The sequence below is a fragment of the Protopterus annectens genome, chromosome 1.part0 (genome assembly GCF_019279795.1).
Source record: "Protopterus annectens isolate FY-2018-M chromosome 1.part0, PAN1.0, whole genome shotgun sequence".
Classification (NCBI taxonomy): Eukaryota; Metazoa; Chordata; order Ceratodontiformes; family Protopteridae; genus Protopterus; species Protopterus annectens.
The window spans coordinates 830,892,459-830,904,715 of NC_056725.1; the positions used below are offsets into that span (position 1 = coordinate 830,892,459).

General features: G+C 39.1%; 1 protein-coding gene across 7 annotated transcripts in view; it reads right to left on the reverse strand.

The window, feature by feature from the left end:
• Window positions 1–12,257, reverse strand: part of ARID1B (AT-rich interaction domain 1B) — a 1,953,609-nt gene that overhangs the window by 14,777 nt on the left and 1,926,575 nt on the right. The gene's annotated exons all lie outside the window — the stretch shown is intronic.

The window sequence follows — 12,257 nt, forward strand, 5'->3', positions numbered from 1 at the left end:
CACTGCAAAGTGACTTCTCCTTATCGCTAGTTCTGTGTTAAGTACCTTTACACTGTTGCAACAGCATGGGAAGTAGAGATTTTTTGACTACTTAAAGTGCAACTAGTAGAAAAAAAAAACGACATCTTAAATACTCCGATGGGGCTACAACGTTTTAACAAGGTGAGCCACAGTGCTGTTCACTCTAGAGCTTAAGTAAACATGAAGAATACGGAAAACAAAGCTAAGACAAGTACTCCCTTCCTAACTATGCCATTACCCCTCATAATCCATACCGTTACAAATTCTGCTGTGATTACAAAATGCAACATGTTTTTCTGTATAGATTCAGGCACACACAAGTGTGGTCTGAAGGACACACGCATGCACATACACTCCCACTTAACTACAAACATGTAAAGAACATCAATGTTGCAGCAACATGGACAACTGGCTACTACATGTATTCATTTTCTAAATTACACTGCTACATCATTTAGCTTTGGTTTATACTACTATAATTATATGGGTCTAAAAAATATTTTGATGTAATATTCTCTCACAACAAGCCTTAAACTGTAGCTTTAGATAGGTCTGGTTATGACCAAAATAACAAGGGGAAACAATTCAGTTCAATGCTACAACCTCAAGCCCGGACATCCCCACCCTCCCAAAAAATGAACATTTCAAAACCTAAAAGGACTCTTGTCTTAAATCTAAATTAGTGTTCACACTTCGTATGGATTTTTTTTGTACAACATATCAACTAGGGGAACAAGCAAGAAAGACAAAGCAGAATGCAGCTGCACACATCAGTCAAACAAATTTATACAGCCAGCAGGGAACCAAGATACAGTAATGGAAAAAACAAGACATCTACAGTTTGAGTTTAAGGAAGGGATCTGACCTAGTGTAATAAAAAGGAAGCTGTAAACGGTGGTGGCAGTAACTTAAAAGTGCAATGATCTGATCAAAAGCAGTTCATTTTAGAGTCGGTCTGATAAAAAAATAAATATAAAGTTTAAATATGATGTATGTAAGTTCATAGTTTCAGTATGTGATTTTAGCACAGTCAAAGGTTGGATTGAGATTTTTTTTTTTAAAGGCTCATTACAGTAGCCATTCTATAATAAAAGAAACCAGTGGTGTACAGTGACACAAACACCAAATAAAACTCAAATCACTGGAAATGAGCACCATGGAAAATACTAAGGTTTCATTCTTTAATATAAGAATGTCTTCAGAGTAAATCTAGTCTCGTCCAGTCTAACATTTTTATGTGCAATTAGGGAGGAATTATGGTGCTGAAGGTAAGGGCTCAAAATAAAAGACAAGTCAACTTTCAGTTGTAGTCACCAGTAAAAAATATGACCACTCATCTAGGCTTCAAAATATCATAAGTATGACCAATGGACACAACACAGAGAAAAAAATGGGGTGACTTGGGACAAGGCTGGGTAGTATTACAATGCAGTGAAAGGTATCTATATAAGTAGATGGGGAGGTATAGTCAGTGATAGAGGAAAGGGAAGTATCACAGAACACATGCCAGAGAAAAGAGATGGCAACCTTCAAACACTGGACGCCACACAGTTTGGGTTTGGGAAGGGCCGATGATTTTGTCACCTGAATGACTTCTTCGAATTAGCCGTGGACAAGGTTAAGGTGGTCCACACAGCTTATCTGGACCTCGCCAAGGCCTTCAACACCATCCCCCACTCTGGAATCATAGATAAACTTACTAAGCTGGGCATTAATCCCTACATCACTTGATGGGTTGCCAACTGGCTTACTGACAGTACCCACACTGTAAAAGTAGCAGACTCCAAATCCAGCTCCAGACAAGTGACAAGTGGAGTACCTCAGGGTTCAGTCTTGGGACCACTCTTGTTTGGCATCTACTTCTCTGAAGTACAGGCCAACACTAAGAGACTCTGGCTAACAAAGTTTGCATATGACTGCAAACTGGGAGCCATCACTGTATCCCCAAATTATGTGGATAGTCTACAAAAGGGCCTTACAGAAACAGATGCTTGGTGCCAGAGCCATGGGCTCAAGCTCAATGCCAAGAAATGTATAGATATCCCTTTTGGGGAAAAAACATGTACCCATGAATTACCACACATAGGTGGCAGTACAGTAAACACAGAAAGTGTGATAAGAGACTTAGGGAAACAGGTGGACAGTGGTCTCACCTTCGATAACCACATCGCCACAACAGTCAGGAAATCCTTCTATGTGGCACACCTCATCACTAAGGGCTTTTCATTCAGAACAAAGGTGGCCATTGCCCCACTGTATTCATCCCTCATTAGGCCCATTATAGAATACAACGTCCCGCTTGGTATGCACCTCTCAAGACATCTGCAACAACTGGAAAGGCCGCAGAAATACCTCACTAAAAGAAACACAGGCCTAAAGCAGATGCCCTATGCTGACCATCTAGAAAAACTCCACCTATAGTCTGCTGCATATCGTCTACTCAGAGGTGATCTCTGCTTAACATACAAGGCCATGTAAAACCCAGAGCTGTTGGACATGCTACACTTAAATTCCCAATCCCTCAGAGACACATGCTCCAGGGATCTAAACCTTTGTCATCACAATGAACAAAACATGCTGGAGGGATAGGTTCCTGACTCAGACACTCCCCAGACTCTGGAATAGACTGCCCACACATGTCACGCAGAACGCCTCTTTGGCCCTCTTCAAAAGGAACCTTGATGATTGGATGGGAGATGGGAAATTCACCCCAGGGATCACATCAGTCTCCCTACTAGACAGGGGTCCAGGGAAGTAAATACTTTGGGAAGAAATAGCCAGGGAATTGTTATGGCTAGGCTTGTATAGGCCGTAGGGCCAATGGCCTAGTACCAACCTATGGACAGGGAAATGCTGGGGTACAAGGTTGTCAAGGAATGAGAAGGAACGGATGGGGGTGTCCTAGCAATCTACTTAAAGGTGCGTAGCAAGGAGGATGAGCGCCAGCCCATGTAGAGAGTAAAGGGGGGGGGCAGGGTCAGAATCAAGAATGAGTGGCCTTGGTGGTTAATGCAGAGGGGTGGATACTGGTGGACTGATACGACATATTGGCCCCCCAGACAAATCAAAAGAGGTGGATGAGAAACTACAGGAAAGAACAAAGGCACAGAAAAGGGATAACGTTTAAAGTCTTGGGGGGAGCGGAGTTTTCTAGGAGCAGACAGTTTTCAAACTCCAGGGTAAAGAGGGAGCTGGAGTTCACTGAAGTCCTGGACTTTGAATGAATCATCCACCTGGAACAGGACTATACCTAAGAGAATAGAATTCTGGATTTGGTCCTAACCAAAATGGGAGAAGGATGCCAGACTTCCAGGTGAAGGATTAAACAGTGAAAATACTACTGAGTAGGTGGGAAAGGCAAAAACAAGGACAGAGATGATGCTGTGGGATTTGATGACAAACTGTGGGCCAGACTGAGTGAGTAAAGTTATTGGAATTGATTAGGGATGTCAGGGCTGAGGACAAGTCTTTGAGGAAGAGGCAAAAAAAGAAAGCCAATGTGGCTACACAGGAAAGTGAAGTTAATGATTTGGTTCAAAGACAAGAGATATAGGAGGTGAAAGGAGGACAGTACAACGAGGTAAAAAAAAAGGAAAAAAAAAGATGAGGGGACAAAGGTATAAGATGAAAGGGATGTGGAAGAATGGAACAAAAGGGTGAATAAATTTCTTCATTATGTACACAAAAAGAAGGAAGGGAAGAGCAGACTTGGCCAAGCTAAGCAATGATGGGAAGAAAATAATGGAAGACGGAAAAAGGAGAGACACTGAATGAATACTATGACTCACTCTATAAAAGAAAGTAAGGGAAACGCAACATTGCTGGGAGGGAGGTCAAAGTGGAGAGCAGTGACCAGATCTTTATCCAAGGTTTTCAACAATTCACCTGCCTCTGCAGAACCGGAGGATTGCGGTACCCCCCCTCCCCCACACACACTTTTTTTTCCGTTGGGGGCAGAAAGAAAAATCCAGGTAGCTACAAGCCTAACAACAGTGACAAGAAAGGGATGTTATGGAGAGAATCCTGAGGGGAAAAGCAGGTTGTGTTTCTAGAAGGAAACAATCTCCAAGATCATCAGCCAACATGACCTCACGGCTAAAAGCAGCCAACAGACACTATCCAGTTGTGTGATTGTATTACAATAGAACTGGACAAAAAAGGCTCAAAGGAAAACTGAAGGAGTCAAGAGTTGATCCTTCCTTGGTCCTTAGTCCAGTACTCTTCAGTATGCTTGCTGGAGCTGTATCTGAGAAAACAAAAAATAACTAAATAACTAAATCTTTTCAGTAACACAAAGTTAAGGCCCACAGCAGATTATGTGGGATGTAAGTAAGGATTGCAAAGACTGCCTAATAAGCTGAATGACGGCAGTAAAGGTTCAGCAGAGAGACACAAAACACTGCATGAGCAAAAGTAACAACCCTGATGAAAAGTATCCACTCGAAGGAACGGAACTGATTGAAACAGAGCAGGAAGACGACAGGAAATGTCAATCACATCTGTACTGACCACCAACAGCAAAGTGAAACAGCAAAGGCAGTGGCTAACAGAATGCTGGGATGCATCCTCAGGGGGTAGACTCCATATAAGGAAAGAGGTGATGACTATGCTATAGCAGAGACATGGACAGACCACACCTTGACCATTACAAGTAGTTCTGTATGCTGCAAAAGAGGAAGGATATAAGGCTACTTGAAGGAGTCCTGAAGAGTGCAGCCAGAATGGTGTATGGGATGGAGTGGAAAGGAGACAAGACTGGAAGAGCTAAAACCCTTTTTGCATGAGACCAAGAGAGACAAAGGGGATATAAACAGAAAATGCAGACTGGGGCAGTGGGTAAGAAGGATCACAGGCAGTAGAATGTAGGACATGCAAAAGTACTTCTTCAAAGAGAGGGTTGTGGACCCATAGAATGGACTGCTACCCAATGAAGAGGGAATATGAGGAGGCAGTCAAAAGGATAAGGGACAGATGGAGAAGTGTAAAGAAGGCAAGCAAGGAAGGAAGGCAGGATGCTAAATTCATTTTAAAGGCAGATAGGTTTATTTCCTGCTATCAAACAAATGTAAAACAGTAATACATGATACCCATTCATAACACACAGGCTCATAAAAAAATGTGAATCACCTCAAAATGGGATATCAGCACAAAGCTCTGATGGGGGAGAAACAGGTAGAATTTCCCCCAAGAGTCACTGTATATCAAACAAGGTATCATCTTGTATTCCATCTTACTAATCTGGGAATAGAAACAACTGTGTGAACCTCTATCTAGGAGGACTCTGGTATACAGCCTGTACCAGTAGCCTCACTTAAGACAGATGTGATAAGGCTGACATTCCCATAGTCTGTAACAGCCACTCAGACTGTTCATGCTTTCCAACAGTGTGACCTGTATTTTAGATGGGCTGCAAAGCTACTCATCCAATATGCTGGAGCCGCAAGTATTGTATAGGTACTTCAGTCCACATATACTGCCCACCTAACCACGTACCTTCTTTACTACAATTACACTTATTACAATTATACTAATAATGTTTCATTAACAGATCAGTGTTGAAGGCTTGGATCTTCTACTGACTGCAACATCAACCAGCTTGTGCATTCTAATGTTAGGAAGAAAGGTTAAGCCATCCTAACAACTAGCTTTGTTCCCATTTCAACAGCAGTTCAGAGAGGAAGAAAAAAAAAAGTTACCTTTTTTCTTCAGTCCTGCAGAACCTTTTATTTTTTTCTGAGAGAAAATGCTATTCTGACAGTGGGTCACCACATCGCTGAAAACTATTTTAACACTCTAGAAAGCAGTCTGCCTGGAGTTTGTTCTTCAACTATCTGAAGAATACAAAGCTCCAAGTTTTTTTTTTTTTAAAACAAAACATCTTTATTAAATAATCATGTATGACATAGGCAATCATGCGTTTGTATAAATATAATCAAACCATAACATTTTCAGTTGCAAATATTAGACATCATATATAATCTTCTATACAGTCATTGTCAGTCAAACATTACATAGTTCATTCAATCCCTGCATCTTTTAATCCTCATTCCTCCGCTGCATTTATTGTTCCTACAATTCCTATTTTTTTTTATGCAATTTGCTCCTCCCTTTTGTAAAGATCCCAATTCCAGTTATTTTCTCTCTCTTACTATATTCAGTACTTCTAGTACAGTCGGTTTAGACTTTGGTGCGTTTTCTGGCAGCCACCATAATTAAACTCAGCAAGGCCTTACTATGTCTAGGCAATTCTGATTCTGTATCATAGCTCAAAAAAATGATTACCTTTGTTACACCAATTTGCTCACCCAGTATCTCTGACAGAGTAGTCTGCAGGGAATATTTAAAGTCTGCCAACTCATTACAATCCCAGAAAATGTGTTCCCCATTACCTCTTTCTTCCCCATCACACCAACATTTGTGTCCACCTGAGATAAAATTCTTTGGAGTCTACTTGGGTATAAAAATAAGTATGTAAACACTTTCAAAGATCCTAAATCTTCTAGACTTTGTTGCATATTTGGAAGACATACATAAATCCCTCCACTGTTTCTTTGCGACTTACTTATCCAATCTCTCTTCCCAATCCTCTCTAACGTTCTCAGATTGATTCTTATAGTTATTGTGCAATATTTTATATGCTCTACTAATTATTACTTTAACAGCAGCTTCTGTTCAACATTCTACTAAAAACTCTACCAGTGCTGGTGTTTTGCTTAGGATCCCCCTATTTCTTTCTCTTTGCCTATACTCTGACATCAATACTTGACAGGGAAGGCAATCTCTAGCCTGCAGTCCAAATACATTTCTTGGCTTCTTCCTATTCTATAACCTTTCCCCAAGTATTTACTCCCAATACATTGGTTCTTTTGCCAGTTTTCTCCAATAGATTCCAGCCCACTCTTGCCTATTGTCTGTATCCCTAATTGCAGTCAACCCTATAGGCAGAATATCCTTTCTCCAAACCAGCGTTGGCTTAGTTTTTGGAATAACTTCTGCTACTTTATGAATATAGTATTCTGTATGGTTACTATTATCCTTAAGACCCTGCATCTAAAATCCCACTCTCTCCTCTTTTTTTTTTTTAACAGTTTTACTAATTATCATTTGTGACAGAGGCAAATCTCACTCTCCTTGTTTCTTGAGCTTTCCCCGTTTCATCACCCCTTTCAACTTTGAATTATACATTTCTGCTTGTCCTATGTATAGGAGCCTTAACTGTGTAGCTCTGAAATACCCCTTCAAATCAGTTAATCCCAAACCACCTTGTTCTACTGGAAGAATCAGCTTTTTTCACTTGACTCTTGCTGTCTTCCCCTAACAGATAAAATCCTTCAGCTCTTTATTAATTGCTATCCACAGCTTCTTATCTGGTTGATAAAAAATATACCTGGCCTGTGTATAAAACTAAAGAAGCTAAAAACATTTTAACTGCTTGTATATTGCTATCCATATACCACTTTTGTATTAGCTTTTGTTTAGTCTCTTCCCATATATCCTTAGCTGCCACACCAGAATCCTTTTTAATCCATACTTATAAGTACTTCATTTGATCATGCCCCCATAAATATGAATATTGATGAACTTATTTGTGTGTGGGTACACAATTTACAGCTACTGACTTTGCTTTAGCTTCATTAATTTTGCATCCTGAAAAGGTCTGCAATGGCCTCAAAATGTTCAACAACGAAATGTCCTTTTCTGGTTTCAGCAGATATAAAATATCAGCTGCAAATACAGCCAGCTTTTCTTGACTACCATACCAAGTATATTCTTGAATTTCTTGGTCCCTTATTTTCTTTGCCAATTGTTCTAAATATAATGCAAATAAAGGGAAAAGAGGACACCTCTGCTTGATTCCTCTGCTCAAACAGAAACTGATAGAGAGTAGACCTGCCCACTTTCATTTTCGCGTCTGATCCCTCATATATCCTCCTAATCAACCTTATAATTTTATCAGGGAATGGCAATGCTTCTATTACCCTGCTCATAACCTCCCAGCTTACTCAGTCAAATGCTTTCTCTGCATCAAGACCCACCAACAACGGTGGTATTTTCTTACATTCCGCTTCCCTCTGGATTATCAATGCTCTGTGAATGTTGTCAAATGTTTGCCTCCCCTCCACAAAACCACAATGATCCATATATATTAAGTTTGGCGTCACCTCTGCCATTCTTTTAGCCATTATAGACACTTTATAATCATGGTTTAGGACTGGAATGGGCCTGTATGAAGCTGGATCTGAGCTTCTTTAATAACTATTTAGGTATTACACCCACCACTGCTCTCTTCCAGGATGTTGGTGCTTCTCCTCCTCTTAAAATACTGTTAAAACAAAACCTTCCAGATCTTTATCAGTTTACTCCTCCTAGCTTTCAAACTTCCACAGGAATACCATCCATTCCTGGGGTCTTTCATATGGACTGCTTATACATAACCATTTTTCTCTCTTCTCCTATCCTGTTAGTAACTGAGCCTCATCTACCTTTAACCTTAGCATATTTAATTCTTCCATAAACATTTCCATTTGTATTTTTTCTTGATTTTCATATTTCTCTGCTTTATACAGACTTTCATAAAATTTCCAAAATATTTCTAGTACCTCTACAGGACCTCTTATCTTCCTTGTTATAGGTTCCCTAAGCTTGGCAAGAGCAGTTTCTACCTTTTTGTTGCCCGAGGAGTTGTGCTAAAAGTTTTTGTGCTCTGGAGTTATCAAAAAAGTTGCATAACAGCTATATTTTTAGGCTCATGCATATTATCAAGGTAATCCCTTATTTTCTGTTTAGCATTCTGCAATTGCTCCTCCGCTTGTTCTCGAGATCCTCCCTCTTCTGCAATACTTTAAGCATCGTCAGTCCCTCAAAATAATTCTTGTTACTTCTTAACCACATCTTTCACTCTTTTGTTTCCACCCTATTTTTAAAACTGCACTTTAATTTTATCCCACTCTCCAGTTATATTTTCAGAATAAATTTCTGTCTTCTCTAATGACTTCCAAATAATTTTCACTACACATTCCTTAAAATCCTCTCCAACAGATAGGCGGGAAAGAGCCAGTGTCTCATTTTTATTTCATTATCCTGTGTTTTTATTCTTATTATTGGTGCGTGATCTGAAATAGTTTTGATACACAACCAATAACTATAAATTAAATGCACATCGTCCTGTGAAATGTAAGTTCTGTCTAGCCTATCCCAGTTTTTGTACCCTAGGGAATAATATTCAAATTCACTCCGAAATCCCGTTATTGAATTCACATCTCCAGAGCCAAATACTTTCATAAATTTCTTCAAAAATCTACCCTCCTTTGCTATAATCCCCCTCCCCCCCGCCAGCACATCTTCACTGCTGCAAATCAAATTCTAGTCCCCACCTATAGTAATATTCCCTGATGAAAACTGAATTATCCCAGAATTTTCTTAATCTCCATTATAGCAGTTTTAGGTACAATATAAATACGTGTGTGTAATCCTCCCTTGCCAGAAGTCCCTTAGTACTACAAATCTACCATTATCTTTTTTATTATCTATCACTATTGGAGCTCCTCTTGCAATTAATATAAGAACTCCTCTTTTCCTTTGTCGTAGGTATTCCGATGAATAACCACCCTGAAAATCTTTACCAAGTTCACGTTTAGTTCTTTACAAATGTGTCTCCTCTCGTGTAGCTACTTGCACTCTACATATTTAATATACTTCACTACTGTTTCTTTTTTTGTATACAGCTGTGAGACCATTTACATTTAATGATAATATAGAAAGCATCATTATATTAAACGTTATTATTCCTATCATTAACACTGTAACAGCTTTAAGTATCTAGTTCAGCTTTTGTATTACATGCATATACTAATATTTGTCAGGTTAATCTTTTACACAGGCGTTTCTTGTCATATCTGTGAGCCTATGTCACATCTTACAAAGCTTGCTTTACTGAAGGGCCTTGAACAAACAAAAAAATGCACCCCAAATATACCCCTAAAACCTATCAACTTAATACTCAAGATACAAAAGTATGTACATCTTCAAGTATTGAAGTTCTGCCCTCCTAATAGGAACAGTTGTCCCAAACTGACAGGCACACTCACAAACTTGGGTTAACCTAAAAGGAAGGTTATCCATGCTATGATTGCATGGTACATCCTGTGCTTCTGCTAAGTTTTGTTGTTTTTTTATCTTTACTGCTTTCCCAGATTGGGAAAACACAAATGCTTTCAGAAACCATTATCTGCTAGCTATTAAAATAAAGAAGTATTCTGTTTTTACTGCTCTTTAGCAGATGTTCTCCATTGAGACATGAGAACCAGACAAAGATTTGTTTACATAAGCAATCATTTGCTAGAGGAAAGCTTTATTATATACAATTTTCTTTTTATCTGCTTTCCTCTTAAAACTGGTTACTAGATCAAGCTAAGGGCCTTAATCTAGTTATTCCGCTACTCAAGAATGAGAAAAAGCACATCAACTTTTTTGCATCATGCTCTTTTGACCATACTCTTTTTTTTTTTTATGTTGCAGTGCCTACACCTCTTAAAACTGAAGGAAGAGAGAAGGGAAAAAACAGGGGCACCTGTTTACTTCAGTATCCCCACTTGAAAATATCTGGGAAAATTTTATAGTAAGCAGATGACATGTATTATAAAAATACTCCTGGTAAAAACACAATTTTGTTTTTACTTGCAGCTAACTTTCTCCCTCCTCTTCACCTCTATGTTTTCTCCAAACATTACTGACATGAAGTAGGGCATATGCTTTAGAGTCCCCTACAAGTTTAACAGTCAAACAAAATCAAAAATTCCAACATTTCCAGGTTTTCTTACTCTGTCATGACAAAAAAATTCACAAATATAATTAATGCTTTGTAATCCCACATTTATTTGTTAATTTCTGAGTTGCTGGTTTTATTTCTGTTTATTCCCATCTCCCAAATCCAGTCTCTGCTTCACTTCCAACTCACTCTTGGCTCTTCTAGTCAACTCCTTTGCTTTTTTTCTGTCTCTCAAACATTTTCTGTTGAAACACTGGAAAAGATTTCACTGGCACAGTCTCTCTGTGGCCTTTATTACCTGAAGAACAAGAAGCAGAATCTCCTTCCATTTCACAGCTCACTTTTTTTAACAAACATTTGTATTTCCTCTTTAGCGTGTTCTGCTACAAAAAATGATTCTGTCCCCCTGGAAAGAATATTATGAAGATAGCTGGGTATAGCAGTTTGAATCTCACACATGATTCTCAACATTCCCTGATTAGTAGAATAAATTTACTCTTCTTCTGCCTGCTGTACAGTGAATAATCGATTTTCCACTCTCTCCCACCTTTAGTACTTCGTCCTTCTGCCACAGATTTGTCAGAATCAACTCCTTCTGCTGTTAGAATTGCGTCTTTACAATTAAAGGTCTGAGCTGCTTTCTTATGGCCAGGTTTGGAGCATACACATAATGTGCCCTTTCAATTAACTCCTGCTGTGGAATACCTCTCCAGCTGCTTATTTGTGCTTTCATAGAATTAATATAGTCTGTTCCTTCCAGCTTCTCTGGTACAGCAGAAAATCTCAGGTTTTCCCTACGTGCTCTGACCTCTAATTCTACTATTTTTTTAAACATCTCTTCTTGAGCAGTCTCAGCCAGCCAACCTTTTTTTCATTTCGACCTCTGATTCTTGCAGTTTTATCACATCTTTACATCTGTTTAAAGCTTCTTCCATTTTTTTCCAGCCTTTTGTTATTTGAGTTGACATACTCCAGTGTTTCATTTATTTAATCACCTCTGAGTACATGACTTTTTTTTCCCTCTAGGTTACAGGAAGTTATGTCTTGTACCAACGCTGGAGCTCAGTGTTTGTTCCGAACCTTTTGTGACCACTTTTCTTTTTGGTTCTCCAATTTTTTTTTTTTTTTTTTTGCTGGCATCATGGTAGTGCCCTTACTAACCAGTTACTGAAATTTACCCAACATATGAGTTTACTGGCTGTCTATTCTGAGTTTCTGTTTTCACATTGGGAGAGCTGAAATTAAGCCGTTACTCAATATGCAGCCATCTTGCAAGTCGCAATGATCACTTTCATATTTATCCCCATAAGTACCTGCACTACCTTTCTATGCTGGTACTATGCCTCACTGCTTTCACATAATGAAAGACAATTTTCTTCCTCATGCCTTCCCTTACACACACACATACATTCACACAGACAATGCTGACAGAAGAAAAGTAGGTGGACTATAGAGTCAGTAAGTTGCG